The sequence below is a fragment of the Carya illinoinensis genome, chromosome 4 (assembly GCF_018687715.1).
Source record: "Carya illinoinensis cultivar Pawnee chromosome 4, C.illinoinensisPawnee_v1, whole genome shotgun sequence".
Lineage (NCBI taxonomy): Eukaryota > Viridiplantae > Streptophyta > Magnoliopsida > Fagales > Juglandaceae > Carya > Carya illinoinensis.
Window position 1 is genome coordinate 24,435,001 of NC_056755.1, and position 17,217 is coordinate 24,452,217.

The window sequence follows — 17,217 nt, forward strand, 5'->3', positions numbered from 1 at the left end:
GATCTTTGATTTTGGTGTTGACTACATTAGTGGAGAGGATTTCTGAAAATTGGACTTATGGGGTTAAGTTTTAAGAGAATTCTTCTGATTTTGGTTGTTCTACTTTTATCTGAGTTTGCAGGTGGTTTGAGGTTAAATTGACTATATCACACACACACTCAAGGTCTTAGCTTTAGGTTGAAGTAAACGCCTAACTCTTGCTTGACAAATTGCAAAATTTTTGATTGATTTTCTTGCTATCTTTGATGTTAAAAGAGTAAGATACTAGAGATGAAATCTAAATTCATAAAAGCTTGGTGAGTGATGATACTTCCCTTTGGGGTCGAGTTGATATTGCCTAAACTATCATTTGTTTTTCTTTTTGTTTGAGGACAAACAAAGTTGTAAGTTTGGGGGTATTTGATGGCTTGCAAAATTTCATATTGCAGATTTTACAAGTTCGCTCGAGCGGAGGCTTTTGGCCGCTCGAGCGAATTCAGGCAGATTCAAACGCTCGACTGCCGCTCGACAGGGAGCTCGAGCGGGTTGCTGAAAAACGAAGATCGCTCGAGCAGAGACATTGGACGCTCGAGCGAAATCAGGCAGAGTCGAACGCTCGATGTGCGCTCGATAGGACGCTCGAGCGAAATCAGGCAGAGTCGAACGCTCGACGCGCGCTCGACACCCCGCTCGAGCGAACATCGTATTTTGACAGATTTTAGGTTTTCCGCCGTGGGACCATATAAAAGCCATTTTTCACTCTAGAGCCGCGAGTTTGGACTGGAGAACACTCTTTGGGAGAGAAAAACATAGCTAGAGGGATTCAAATCATTTGTTTTGGAGACGGAATTCCAATTTATTGCACGTACGTTGGATTCATACACGAGCACGGACGGGAGAAAAGCGTTGAATCGTTCCCTTGAGCTTTTGATGACGAGTTGAGGCTGCAAGGAGGATTTTTCAGTGTTTATTTTCTTCTTCCCATCTTCTCAGAACAATTATGGTGAATTCGTTTATGTTGAATTCCATTTCTAGCATGAGCTAAATTTTCTTTATTCTAGGAAAACGATGTAACCTATTTCCGAACTATGCTTGTTTGTCCATGCTAATTTAATGCAATTCTCTCTTTGTTTATCTGATTTATTCTGAGTTTAATGCTTCTAATTAACTGGCCATTGATTAGATGATTATTAATCTTGTGATTTGCTATCGAAAGAGGGAGTCATAGGGTAGATCTTGGATATTTCAGCATAGGTAAGTATAGAGATCGAAAGACTTGTATGAACCTGTGTAGTAATTAAATTATTGGTCTTATTGCGTTCTTGATTATTTAATTTGCATACTCTTGTGTGAATTGATAAACTAGAATCACTTCCAATTGACTATCGAAAGAGGCTTTTGGATGAATTAGAGATTTGCTAATAGACAAAAGAGGTTTAAGTTAAATTAGCTGGATGAGAAAAGCATAGTGAAGAATTATGGTGAAATCGATTTCCTAGAAGTTTTCTTCCCCATTGAATTTGATCTTTGAAAGTCAGTTTTATTTTCTTTGCTTATTTCTCTTTGAGTTGATCTAAGTTTATTTGCAACTACAAAAACCTTAGCGATTCCTCTAGATAAAATTGAGATTAGTATAATTTTGGTATTTGGCAAGAGTAAGGTACCAATCCCTGAGGACGATACTCTTCTTATTACTTTATTACAAAACTACGATACTGTGCACTTGCAGTTTTGCACCGGTCAAACGTGAAATACATGAACTTGGAATCTTGTTCAATATACTTAATTCATAAAATGAGCATATGGGTGCTACACGGGTCCCCTTGAGCTGTGTGTCCCAGTCGATTACCGCATCACAACACATGTATCTACACCAGCTGGGAGTGCGTTAATATGTACTCTATAGTTGTTGTAGCCTCAAGTATTATACGTGTCACAATTGATGTATCTCAAGTAGTGTATGCTCTACAGTTGTTATGGCCCCATGAATTGTTTGTGCCACACTTGTTGTGAACACACTTAAAATAAAATATGCCTCCATCAGCGTTAGTGTCTGGCGCGCTTCGGTAACTAGCTACTTAGGCCTCATTTGCAACTTGTTGACTTTACTTTGTCAACCCATGGAATTTCACACCTATTTAGACACTCCAACGTGAACAAAGGAGTTCGACTGTGATATTACTTCATCCTAGCACTTAGGGCTGTGATTGACATGAATAACTTAACATAACTATTCTCGAGATACAAAAACTGTATTTGAGACAGGATGTGACTTAAATATGAAAGGACAAAAGTCCAGATGTAGCGTAACATGACATGAACGTAAGATGACAGACATGACGTACTTTGAGACTTTAACATAACATAAAATATTGCATAACATAGCATACATGTAACAGACAATATTTTGTAATATGGTATAACATATAACATGTAATATTTTGTAACATGGCATAACATATGACATACAATATTTTGTAACATTGCATATATATAACAGACAATAGTTCATAACGTGGTGTGACAGAATATATTATGTAACAACTAAGTATTTTATGACAAAATAATTCATGTAACAGATAAACATGTGATGACATGACATGGCATTGCATGGCATATATAACAACATATAAACATAAACTGTAGTTCCCTTACCCATTACAAATTCATAGTAAACTGATAGTAAGTTAAGAGTTAACTTACCTCGATGATCGCGTTCTATGAGAATAAAGCGCAAAACATGGGGATCTGAAAATAGTGGTTCTAAAAAAATAGTGGGGAACTTAAAAGGATGAGATCTTCAAATTAAAACATCACATGTTTTAAAAATGTGTCCTAAAGAATATCAAACCATCAAACTTAAAATCACTTGGCTAACTTTCAATAAAACATGGATCTAACCCAAAAACATCAAATCGTAGGCCTAATCGGAATCCTCTTGCAGAGAAAAGTCATATCTTTGAAACTAATACTAAATATTTTCAAACTAACATCCTAACATGAAAATAAGAGACTTAGGATCGTCAGATAAAAATATCAAAACCTTTAGAGTAAGATCAAACCATGAAATATTCAAACTTTCTCCAAATAAAAACTGTTCTTCGACTTCTAGTTTTCAAGTTTCTAGATCTATGTAAATCTATATCAAAATATTTAGTCATGCAACAAAACCTCAATCAACACTCTTAAACACATGCTAAAAATACTCCATAAAAGTTTCGGACCAAGATATGTCCATTAACTTGGTCAAACATTTCAAACATGACATACTCTCCAGTTTCACACCTAGAATGACCTTTCCATGGTTAAAAATACTATTGACCTACCAAATACATAGAATGATACTAATAACATATCAATGGAAACTATACTTAAAGATGAACAACTTTTATGAAGGAGTCATCATGTGAAAATACTTACAAAGGGTCAAAAAGCTCCATGTAAAAAGACCTAGAAATCTTCCCTAGAGAGCTCTTTTGGGTTTCTGTCTAAGAACGGGGTGAAGAAGTGATGAAATGGAAACAAATATGTCTTGCCTGACTCTATACTTCTGGAGGGGGGAGATATGGGCTTGAATGATCCTTGATTGGAGATGGCTATGTGACATAAAGTGGAGAATAGTGAGGGGCAAAGGATTGCCTGCAGAAGTTGTGAGGTATAGAGGTCGATAAGGTGGATTTCTCCATCACATCAAGGCACTATTGTTTGTACCCAAGGGTAGTGGATGGTCTGTCATGTGGGGGAGGAAACTTCTTCAAGAAGCTTTGTCAAGGTGGCCAAATTCGTGGGCCTTGGTGGGCCCAACCAAGTGGGCTTTAATTTGGGGTTTAAAGAGGGTTTGGTTAGGGTTTGAGATGCTATCAAGCCCAAAAATCCAATTTTTCATGGCCCAATCAAATTCCCAAGGTTTACAAAGTTGGATAATGATGTTATAACAAGGATTTAATGAATTAACAGCAAGCGGAAGTGATTTAATCATGTGATTAAACACAATGCTAGAAATTTGATAAAAAAGGGGTTTGGAGGCCAACTTTAGGGTTTAGGGAAACCGTTTAGGGTTTTGGTTTTCAACTAAGCTTTTGGGGTTTCAATTGGATTCCAACCATTTAGGGTCATACAAGGGTTGAAACCCTCTTTGGTCTAGGACAATTTGGTTGATCAGATAAAAAAAAGTTTTACTTAGGTGGCATGATCTCACACCTTGATTTTCTTCACAAATCCGTCTAATGGTTCCTTTTTGAGCCAAGTGTCAAATACTATTTACTATGTGTGGCTAAGATCTTAGCATGTGTCCCAATAAAACTTCTTTAACCTAATTTAGACATTTCACACTGTGATTTTGAAAACACTGCACTTAGTACGCTTATCGACGTTTCTATTCGCTCTGAAAAAATGCATAATAAACTTAGTACTGAAAAATTTTAAATATTCATATTAACCTATAGTGAAAATCGTTTACCAAAACTCAACCCCGAAGTGCCCCTATAAATAATTTCACAGTTTTGAACAGGCATTTCGTTCAAAATTATGAAAATAAGTTATTGCGCCATAAAATCCTAAATAATCAACTGAGTTTAGTGGCGCAGACCATAACATATTCTGACAGTTCTAACTACCTCAAATAATTAAACTCGCATTTCTTGCACCATAGTGAGTGATAACACTAACTATGTTGATAGACTAAAACCTATGCGATTAGTCGATTCTTGAAAACTTACGGAGTTTTCACGAGGTTCCTAAAGTCTATAGAAATTCTACCATTGAATTTCTAGTGGGCTGTTACATCCTCCCCTCCTAAAAAAAGATTTCGTCCTCAAAATCGATGCAAGTACAAACATAAAACACGCTCAAGAGAAGATGTTGCTTACCAAAACTACTGTCCATCACTGGTTGGCTCCAAAGGAGGTGCATCGATGTCCAACGACACAAAGTGTTGGGGTCAGTAGTAGACCACATCGTCTTCTGAATCATATACTAAATTTTCTAAATGACCTGGGTTAGGGGGCTGCACGACCTCCACATCGTTGCTGTCTGTCTCCTGACCATCATCCAACAAATGCCCATGGTGAGTTGATGACATGGATGAGCCTGACGTAGTAGGCTCAACGTCCGTGGCTATAGCACACTCCTCTGCTGGACTCTGCTCGATCCTGTGCCATCCTAACCTTGAAGCTATCTCGATCTAGCCACGTGGTTGGGTGCAATGGAGGATAACGCTCCTCATGAGGTAAAGCTCTCGTCTCATAACCCACTCCATCACTATCAATGTTTAGATGTGTGTGCGGTGGTGCTCTTGGCGTTCCATCTTTTACCAATAAGCGGCCAACTCCCTATTCAGCTCAGCTAGTCATTTTCTACGACACTCTTCTCTCATCTCACGGACTCGTTGTGAGGAAAGGGTAGATTTACCAGCAGTTTTACACTATCGAGCCATGGAACTGCAAAAAGAACATAATCAAAACGGAGAATATTCTATAGAATACACACTAAGAATGGCCCACAAAACTCTGAAATGGAAATATATACTTTATTGATATCCAAACAATGAAGTACCGCATTTGATATTGCAGTCCCATACAAAATGAAGCACAAAATATCGACTGAGCTGAAAATAAAACAAAACAAGACTAGATTAGGTATCAAATAACTGGGGGTACTTGGCTTGCATATCGACTTCCTTCTCCCTAGCCGTCTCTTGAATATTATGGTTTTGCCAAAGTACTTTGACCAATAGAATCTTGCAGTTCCGTAACTCTTTTTCCTTCTAGTCAATGATCTGTACTGGCTTCTCCTCATAGGTCAGGTTGGATTGTAAAGCTACACTAGTGGGATCTACCACTGTTGGTATCTAGTTCCCAAAACTCTTCTTCAATGAGGACACATGGAATACATTGTGGATCCCATGGAACTCAGTTGGCAACTCTAGACGATACGCAACTGCTCCTACTTTCTCCACTATTTCATTGGGTCCCATGTATCTTGGACTTAATTTTCCCTTCACCCCAAAATGGCTTACTCCTCTCATAGGGGATACCTTCACATAGACCCAATCTCCAACTTCGAATTCTATACTCCTCCTTCGATTATCAGCGTAACTCTTCTGTCGGCTTTGTGCAGTTGTCATCCTTTCTTTGATCATGTGGACTTGATCCTTTATCTCTTGCAAGACTTTGGGCCCAAACACTTTGCTTTCCCCTACTTTGTCCCAATACAACAGCGATTTACACTTTCAGCCATACAAGGCTTCATAAGGTGCCATCTGAATGGTGGCCTGAAAACTATTATTGTAAGAAAATTCTACCAAAGGTAGTTGCTTCTCCCAATTCCCCTCATTCTCCAATACACAGGCTCTTAGCATATCTTCCAAAGTCTGGATCGTCCTTTCTGTTTGCCCATCTCCTTGTAGATGGTAAACACTACTGAATTTCAAACTAGTTCCCATTGAATCCTTCAAACTTTGCCAGAATTGAGGGTCTCTATCAGACACAATCGTCTTAGGCACTCCATGCAATCTAACAATCTCTGCTATACAAATTTTCGTCAGTCTCTCTAGAGAATCTGTGTTCTTGATGGGTATAAAGTGAGCACTTTTTGTTAGACAGTTGACTAAGTCGACTATCACCCATATAATATTATTTCCTACTGAGGTTCTTGGAAAACCCACTACAAAATCCATCGAGATATCCCCCCATTTCCATTCCAAGATTGGTAGTGGCTGCAATTCACTTGCCAACTTCTGGTGTTCTGCTTTAACTAATCTGCATACCGAACACTTATTCACGAATTCTGCTACGTCCTTCTTCATTCCTTCACACTAGAAATGCTACTTCAGATCTTGGTATAGCTTCGTACTACTAGGATGAGTAGTGTAAGGTGTGTTATGAGCTTCCTTCATCACATTTCCTTTTAACTCTTGGTCAGTTGGGATGACCCTTCAATTCTTGTAATACAAAGTCTCATCCTCTCTGATGCTAAAGTCCTTCAGTCCTTCGAACTTCTCAATTTTCCCAATGACTTCCGCAAGCACTGTCTTTCTTCTGGCAATCTTTCAGTTCTTCCCAATCCAATGAAATGAACTCCTACGGTTTTCAATCAATAGTTTCCTCATACTACATAAGAGGAAATTTACTTCTGACGACAGGATAGATGAATCTTCTGATCTGCTCTTGCGACTCAAAGCATCAGCTACCACATTGGCCTTTCTGGGGTGGTACTTGATGTCGTAGTGATAGTCGCTGATTAATTCTAACCATCTTCTCTGCCTCATATTAAGGTTCTTCTGCTAAAAAAAAAAAAAAAATACTTGAGGCTTTCGTAATTTGTGAAAACTTCACACTTTTCACCATATAAGTAGTGTCTCCAAATCTTAATAGCAAAAACCACTGCAGCTAATTCTAAATTGTGTAGGATAATTCTACTCATGATCCTTCAGTTGATTGGAAGCATAAGCAAATAATTTCCTTCTTGCATCAGCGCACATCCAAGTCCTACCATAGATGTGTCGCTATACACTACAAAAGGCTTAAGAGGCTCTGGCAGTGTTAGTACTAGTGTGGTTGTAAGTCTTTTCTTTAACTCAATAAAACTTGTCTCGCACTTATCATTCCAAACGAACTTCACGTTCTTCTTAGTCAAGGCAATGAGTGGTCCAGACAAACTAGAGAATCCTTCTACAAACCTCTTAGAATAACCAGCCAATCCTAAGAAACTTCGAATCTCATGCACACTGGTCGGTCTCTGCTAGTTCGTTACGGCTTCAATCTTGCTCGGGTCCACTGCTACTCCTCCACTAGAAATCACGTGACCTAGAAACTTTACTTCATCAAGCCAGAACTCACACTTGCTAAATTTGGCATATAGATTTTGGTCCTTAAGTATAGTCAAAGCCATAATTAGATGATTTCTGTGATCCTCCTCACTCTTTGAGTAGATTAGGATGTCATCAATGAATACGGCAACAAAACTATCTAGATAGGGTTTGAATATTCTATTCATCATGTCCATGAATGGGGTTGGAGCATTGGTTAACCCAAAGGCATTACCAAAAACTTATAGTGGTCGCATCTTGTCATAAAGTCTGTTTTTGGAACATCCTATTCCTTAACTTTCAACTGATGATAATTGGATCATAGGTCGATCGTCAAAAAAACTGCAGCTCCTTGTAGTTGATCCAACAAATCGTCAATCCTGGGTAATGGATACTTATTCTTGATCGTCACCTTGTTCAGCTCTCTATAGTCTATGCACATCCTCATAGATCCATCTTTTTTCATCACAAATAACACAAGTGCTCCCCACGGTGAGGAACTGGGGTGGATAAAACCCTTCTCTAAAAGTTCTTCCAACTGCACCTTGAGCTCCTTCAATTCGGCAGGGGCCATATGTAATGTGGCCTTGTGAGTTGGAGCTGTTGCCAGTTCCAACTCTATCTCGAGTTCTATTTCCCTATTCGGTGGTAAACCAGGTAGCTCATTGGCAAAAACTTTAGGAAAGTCTTCAACTATGGGTATCCCATGGATTTCTTCACTCCCCATTGTCTTCTCCATAATCATCAACAAAAAAGCTAAGGCTTCATCCTCAATACACTTCCTGACTTGTAAAACCGAAATCACTGGCGGGGTGGCCTTAAATGACGCTTCAGCTTATCTAGTTATGTCTTCACTTGGGGATTCAAACACCACTTCTCGCTTCCAATAGTCTATCTTAACGTAGTGTTTGAATAGCTAGTCCATCCCCAAGATTAGGTCGAACTCCATCAGACCGAATACTAGTAGGTCAGCCTTCAGTGTCCTTCCTTCTAGTTCTATAGGACAATCCTTAACTAAATGGGTACAAGCTACCATATTCCCATCAGGAATTAACATTACAACCTGTCGAGGTAACAACTCAATTTACATACTACAAATCAGTACAAACGCTACAGACACAAAGGACTGTGACGCGCCCGAATCAAATAGCGCACAAGCTGTGAACCTTAACATATTGATGTTTCCTAACAAAATATAACGCGATACTATTAATAACAATAATTCTAACACTCAAGTGAATAACAAAAGCATAAAGACTTTAGGGAAAATACCAGTGATGATGCCAGCTTCATCAACCTCTGATGCATTAGCATCGATATCACTTGGGATTACAGCGTTGTAACACCTGTCCTTTACAAAATGATTTCAATAAAAATTGACGGGAATTACAGTTCATTTTAAAATTTCTTTTCCTTTCATACCAGGATACAAAAGACTTGATGAGTGTGCAAAACTGCACTCTAAATACCCTATTATTGGATTAAAATGCTAAAATGTGAATAGAAATTATAGGAATTAATGTGTATTCTTAAATTGATTTTCTATTTACGTTGGGATACTCCTAAGCAGTTTTTTATGTTTAATTTTAGAGTTTATAAAAGAGTAAGTCAAGCCCAATCAAATTTAAAGAAGGACATTCATGGGGTTTCAGAGCAATTTGGAAGAAAAGAACAAGAAAAAAAAATCACAAAATCAAAACACAAGAAGTCCAAGTTTGAAATTCGCTAGAAGACAGTCTGGACATGCTTTAGCCTTTTGACTGTAACTTTTTACTCACATATCAGATTGATGTGATTTTTGATGCATTAGAAATCTATCTTAAAAGGCTATAACTGTGTCTCTAATAAGGATTTCCAAATTCAAACTCCTGAAGGGCGTACGTGACTGCCAAGATGAGTCCTAAAATTTAGGCGATTTTTTATGCGAAAATTAAGAGGACATTAGGGTTTCTTTCCTACCCTATATAAGCATATCATTAGCACGAAATAGAGAGGGAGAGAGGCACAAGCGGCAAATTTGAAGAGAGGAGAAAATTACTTCCATGGCCACCATTCGCTTTAGTTTTCTTTGGAGATTTTTGTTGTCCAATATATTTATGGGTAACTAAATTCTCAAGTAGGGTTAGAGATGAACTTGCACATTAGATGGTATTTTTAAGTTATGTATTTGATCTTCAATTACTAAAACTCTTTTGTTTTATCATTCTCAATTCATCGTTGATATTTTCTTCTCCGAATAATTATAGAATTTATTCTGTTTATGGATTCAGTCATGCTTTTTCTATTGAATGGTTTAGTTCTTTGATTATATTTGGATCAATTATATATATATATATATATATTTTTTGATTTAGTTCTTTGCTGCAATATTGTTCCCTGAGTATATTGTTGTTGTTGGGTTTTCTCAATAGGGATAGTAATTTGCATATTTAAAAAGTGGTGAATGATTTTTCAAAGGGTTACATTTGATTTAATTTTAGTTTATAAATCTATACCTTCCGATTGGGAATTTCAAGAATTGAGTTCCTAATTGAGTTATCCAATGAATTAAGAATAATTAAAATACCAGATTTGTGCAAGGGATTCCTGACACTCTACTGTTCGTCAAATTTGAGTACTTTTTTCGTTAATCACTTTGCTTCACTTTAATTTACATTTAAAATTAATCTTTGTTCTTCATTACTTATTTAATATTTTTCTTTAGTTTCTTTGTTCCTCTTGCTATTTTTTTAATTTGTCTCCCTGTGGAATCGACACCCCAAAGCTGTGCTACAACTATCGTGTTATTCTTTGGGCATAATCAAGACTCCATGTTATAATAAAATTATTTTTTCTTAATTAAAAGATTACGACGAAAAAAATTAAATTTTATATTTAAAGTTTTTCATACAAAATATTCTACCTAGGCCTTTGTGCTCTTCCCCTTGGGTTGTGCCTGTCCTGACCTGTCATGCTCATCTTGTCCCTGGGAGGGCGCACATAAAAACTAAAATGAGTCAATGACTTGTAAGCATTACTTCATACAGTCAAAATATATTTACATAAGTTTTCAGTCATGCAATTATCATTCCATAAATATATATCGCACTTATCATGCATTGCCTTTCTGTTCGTTTTGAAAACGTTGCGAGGTTGGGTTTTTCTTTAAAAATGTTTTCTTCTTTAAAACAGTTCCCCATGCATCACTTCTTTCATTTCTTAAAGAGTCTTTTCATGCATTCATCTTTTCTTACATACATTCATGCATTCATCTTTTCTTATGTACATTCATGCATACGTCTTTTCATACATACATGCATTTTTTCTTAACATGTATTCTTTCTTTCTTATCACTTTCATTGGCCATATAACACACTGTTATGCCCCTTGTGATAGGGTTAGTGATCTTTTGGACCTGATTCCGCTAGTGGCCACGGGTTAGGAATCCATTCCGTCAGGGTGCAGCACTGGGTGCACTACCAGTACTACTTACCCGGCATTGCAATCTACCCAATCCAGTCCATTGGTACCTTTTCCTTTTCCATTCATATGGCCGTTACATATTTTCATACATCATCCATTTAGTCCATTCATTCTTTTACAGTCTTTCCATTCCTTTTTAGTCCTTTACAGTTCTTACAGTCCTTTCTTATAGTTCTTATGGTTCTTCAATTCTTACAATTCATAAAAGTCATTTTTTAAAAAATAGTTTCTTTCTTTTCTTATTGTTTTAAAAACAGTCCATTACAATTCTTAACAGTTCTTACGTGTCTTTTAAAGCTTATTTTCATTTCCTTTCGTGAACATACATACAATACATATCCCTTATAGCATCCATTCACATCCATACACGTACATACTTTGGATGCGTGAAAAGGGGCTACCAAGGAGGGCCGTTACATACTTATACTTGAAAACTTAAGTTTCATTTTCTTTTTCACAAAGTGTGTCTTCGTGGAGAAAAGTTTCATTTTCCTTTTAGAGAAAAGCTTTCATTTTCTTCTTCGTTTATAAAAGAAAACTTTAGAAGAGTATGAACGCAATACTTACCTGGACTTCATGCCATACTCATAACATGCAGTCCATTCGTGTGCATGTCAGATGGCAACCTACATGCATACACATAACCTTATGTCATCATCTATCTAATGCATAAGCAACTATTCTAAAAATAGAACTGTGCCTCACTTTGAACACTCTCCATCCATCCCTGGGCTCTTATGTGCCATTTACTACACTAAAACCTTCGGGGTCTTATTCCTTAAAGTGAACATTCGTGATTCACCTTAGAGTTAAGACACTAAGACATCCATCTCATTCTTCTATTTCCACATTCCTACGCATGATTCCGACTGATAGAGTCAAGCATCCCAACCTTAGACTACTTACCCATTACTACCTTTACGTATCTTAGCCCATACTAAATCCTCATTCCCATCCAAACTGGCTATATGAATTCAAGCCAACTCTGAGGCAAAAATACTGATGAGTGCGTGAACGTGAACTCTAAATACCCTATTATTGGATTAAAATACTAAAATTTGAATAGAAATCATAGAAATTAATGTGTATTCTTGAATTAAGTTTCTATTTACGTTAGGATACTCCTATGTAGTTTTTATATTTAATTTCAGAGTTTATAAAAGAGCAAGTCAAAACTCAGTCAAATTCAAAGGAGGAGCTCATGGGGTTTGAGAGCAATTTGAATCAAGAAAAATAATTATAAAAGGAAACTGCAAGAAGTCCAAATCTGAAATTTGCTAGAAAATAGTCTGGACATACTTTAGTATTTTGACCTTAACTTTTTACTCATACATTGGATTGATGCTATTCTTGATAAATTAGAAAGCTATCTTAAAGGGTTATAAATTTTTCTTTAATAAGGATTTCCAAATTCGAACTCCTGAAGCGCGTATGTGGCTACCAAGATGAGTCCTAAAATTTAGGCAATTTGGTTATGCATAAATTATGAAGACATTAGGGTTTCTTTCCTACCCTATATAAGTATATCATTAGCACGAAATAGGAGAGGAGGAGAGGCACAAGAGGTAAATTTGAAGAGATGAGAAAATCATTTCCATGGCCGCCGTTTGCTTTATCTTTCTCTAGAGATTTTTGTTGTCCATTATATTTATGGGTAAATAAATTCTCAAGTAGGGCTAGGGATGAACTTGCACATTAGATGGTATTTCTAATTTATTTTTAATTTATGTTTTTTATTTTCAATTACTAAAACTCTTTTATTTTATCATTCTCAATTCATCGTTGATGTTTTCTTCTACGAATAATCATATAATTTATTCTGTTTATGGATTCAGTCATGCTTTCTCTATTGAATGGATTAGTTCTTTGATTATTTTTGGATCAATTATTTATCTATATTGATTTAGTTCTTTGTAGCAATATCACTCCCTGAGTATATTGTTTTCGTGGGATTTTCTCAATAGGGATAGTAATTTACGTATTTTAAAAGTGGTGAATAATTTTTCAAAGGGTTACATTTAGTTTAATTTTGATTTATAAATCTATACCTTCTGATTGGAAATTTTGGGAATTGAGTTCCCAATTGAGTTATCCAATAAAAGTGGTGCAAGGGATTCCTGATGCTCTACTGTTCGTCAATTTGATTATTTCTTCCGTTGATAACTTTGCTTGACTTCAATTTGCATTTAAAATTAATCTTGGTTCTCCATTAATCATTTAATATTTTCTTTTAGTTTCTTTGTTCCATCTGCTATTCTTTTAAGTTGTCTCCTTGTGGAATCGACATCTCAAAGCTGTGCTACAACTACCGTATTATTCTTTGGGCGTAATCAAATACCATGTAACCATGCTGAGGACAGATTACCCAATATATATGGTGAACCTATCCGTCATATGTATCTTGCCAGAGGCACATGTACCCTATCCCTTTTATCACCTAAGAACAACTTATAATTTCACTGAGCGCCTACTTGTAAAAACAAGCTCCATACTCCGATACCAACTTGCTCAGACCCGGTCGATAGGACTCTTCCTACTTCCTAGCTCTGTACAAGTTCATCCCAACACTTGATAGGAGATGACTACATCCACAAATGCACCTATGTCATGTCACATAGCTCGAGACTAATCTTGAGTCACGTCACAATGCCCATCATGCTTCAGCTGCACTCTCTAATACTTTTCCACCACTTCCATATACTCTCAGCCATAAGTCAACCACAAGGTGACACCCGTCACCTTGGACTACAGGCCATATCACCACTGCTTCAGGACAGTGTTACATAGTTCCTGACACTTAACAAGAGGACTGCATCCACAAATGCACATCTGTCACATCACGTAGCTCGAGACAAACTCCTGAGTTATGTCACAATGCCCATCATGCTTCCACTGCACTCTCTGATACCTTCCACTACTTCCATATACTCTTAGCCATAAGTCAACCACAAGGTGACACCCATCACCCCGGACTACAGGCCATATTCCACTGCTTCGGGACACTGTTATACAGTTCCCGACACTTAACAAGAGGACTGCATCCACAAATGCGCCTCTATCACATAACGTAGCTTGAGACAAACTCCCGAGTTACGTCACAACACCCATCATGCTTCCACTGCACTCTCTAATACCTTTCCACCACTTTCTTATACTCTTAGCCATAAGTTAACCACAAGGTGACATCCGTCACCCCGAACTACAGGCCACATCACCACTGCATCGGGACACTATTATACAGTTCCCGACGCTACACCATACACTCCACGCTTCTTCGCTACGCCATCCAACCCTTTGTGACACTCCGTCCCATGTATCAAGACATAGCACAGAGTACATTCATATTAACTCTCTTCCATCCACACTACGACACACATCGCTATGATACACACCTCACAGTGCATTGCTATATGACATGGGGTACGCACCACACATACTCCCTTCGCTACATCACTTATTATCATGATGCGCATCACACGGTGCGTCGCTACACTACGCAAAGTATGCTCCACGCATACTCCCTTCACACTTCACGCTGCATCACAACTATGGCATACATCTCACACCCACTTCACAGCACAGTCCACAACACTACACAGTTAAGCCCAACACCTCACAACTACACTTCACTTCACAACTACGTAGCGAACTCCACAATTACTAATTACACAGTCTACAGTCCAACCAGCCAACTAATATAAACATAAATAACTAGAGATAGAGGGTTATACCATCGACTTGATAAACTGTGTGTACAGTGCCTGTCCACCATGTAAAGTGGTGGTTTGGGCTTGAGAATAGCTATGTGTGGTCTTGGAAAGGCTCAAGGTGGCCTCGTTGTGGTCTGAGGTGGCGGAGCACGGTGGCATCATGCTGTGAATAGTACTTGAGGTGGAGGGAGGCTATGGAACTTCATGCGAAGCTAGGGAGAGGTAGAGGAAGGTGTGGTGAAGCTGTGGTGGAGAGGTGGTGGTTGGGCGGTGGCTCATGGCAACAGATCAGCCAATAATGGTGCAACCCATGCCTTGGAGAGTGAGGGAGAGTGAGAGCTATAAAAAGCTCCGGGGTTGGGTTTTTTTTTCTTTTAAATAGACTTGTGAAATAAGTGAGAACTAGGTTAAGTAAAAATTAAGTGGATAATCGATGGTTTTGGAAAAGGATGGTATTTTAGGAATTATGAGGATTTTAGGTTTTGTGGATTTAGAATAGGTTAATATAGCATTTCAGCTTTAAATATCAAAATATGTGTTTAACCAGAAATTTATGAGAGTTTCGTGATTATTTTATAGGTGAAAAATAATTTTTATTTGGCATTATTGAGGAAAATTTCTGAAAAGTTAAGAAGTCTAGGTAAGCAGGGTTCCTATACTAGAGTTTGCATAAAAGAAATGAACTGCACTTGATTTTAGAAAAGTATGCATGTTTTATTATGAAAATAATTTTGAAACAACCTCAGTTATTTTTTCTGCATTACTCATGAAATTTTGTATACGAATAAAGTATTTTCTGGCACAACTTGTGTAGACATGAGCTATTTTGGCATTTTGTTCCTAAACTGTGCAAAAGAGAGCAAATATGAAATTTTGTGCATAAATTATATTTTTGTAATTTGATTTTGTTGTAGTTTGAAGATGTTCTGGACTCTAATATGATATGATGTGATTTTTAAAAACCTTTGGCATGACATTCTGTTTCTATTTCTGTTCTATTCTGACCTTACCATGGGTGTAAACCTGTTGCCTCTGTTTGGGTTGGTACTAACTTTTCTGTTTCTGGTGTACCCACTTTGGAAGCAAAGTGATTTTCTACGTGGTCTTTCCTGTATGCACACTCGAGGCTCCGAGAATAATAAGGGGAAGATTCATATTTTGTTTCTGCTCGATTGGCTGCCGAGGTTTGCGCAACCCTACCATAGGGGTTAAACATGGAATTCTGTTTTGGTGTGATGTTTCAGTTATGCTGTGCCAAAGAAACTTTGAATAAGAATAATATCTAAAGTTTTCGCTCTGATATTTTTTGATAACATATTCTGATTCTTCATTACGAAAGTAAAGGTATTTTTGTTCTACATTTTGAACTTTGTAAATGCTCATGTTTGACAATGGTATGTGTTCTGTACACGGGGAAATCGAGACGTCAGGATGATGACAACACGGGTCACCACCCTATCGCCAAGTGCCAAGTGTGTGTACATGCAACAAGTGTGTAAAAGAAAACACGCAGCGGATAAACAAAGTCTCATAACTAAGTACCAGAATTTTTCTTTGTTTAATACAAACCCGTTCAAAACATACATAATAAAATATTACAAGCTACAAATATCATTTCAAACCAAACTACAAGGCCTAAAACTCCAACTCAATACTCCGGCGGAGCCGCCACCTCCTCCTCCTCGATCTCTGCATCAAAATCTACGGTACCAAAATGGTGCTGCATGTAAGTAAGATCCAAATGCCACTAGATAAAAACATATTAAACTCAAACAATATGCATGAAAGAATGCAAATGCACATAACCTATAAAATACATTTTTCAACGCACGCCAAATTCCCATTTTGGCCCAAAACATAACCTTTAAAACCAGTCCTTGCCATTATCCCAGATAATGGCCTAAATCAATAAACCACCATTTTCCTAGAAAATGGATCACATAGCGTCAAACATAAGCTTGCCATTTTCCCAGAAAATGGCCCGTATCCAAATCCAAAAACCCAATCCAATTATTGCATGCACCATGATCTCCCCTAGGGATCATCCGCATACTCTGGGAAACCTAAATGAGCGATGCCTAGTACTCGCGCCCAGCGCGTACCTGGACCAGGCCATCCTCTAGTCCCCACCAGCCTAGGAACCACGGAGTCGACACGACAGCGTTACCGTATCGTGCGATCCGGTCGTCGCCCAGGGACAACCCAGGGGATGTCACTCAGTATTATCCACTCCCGAGTGACCAGAGGAGCTCCACCGAG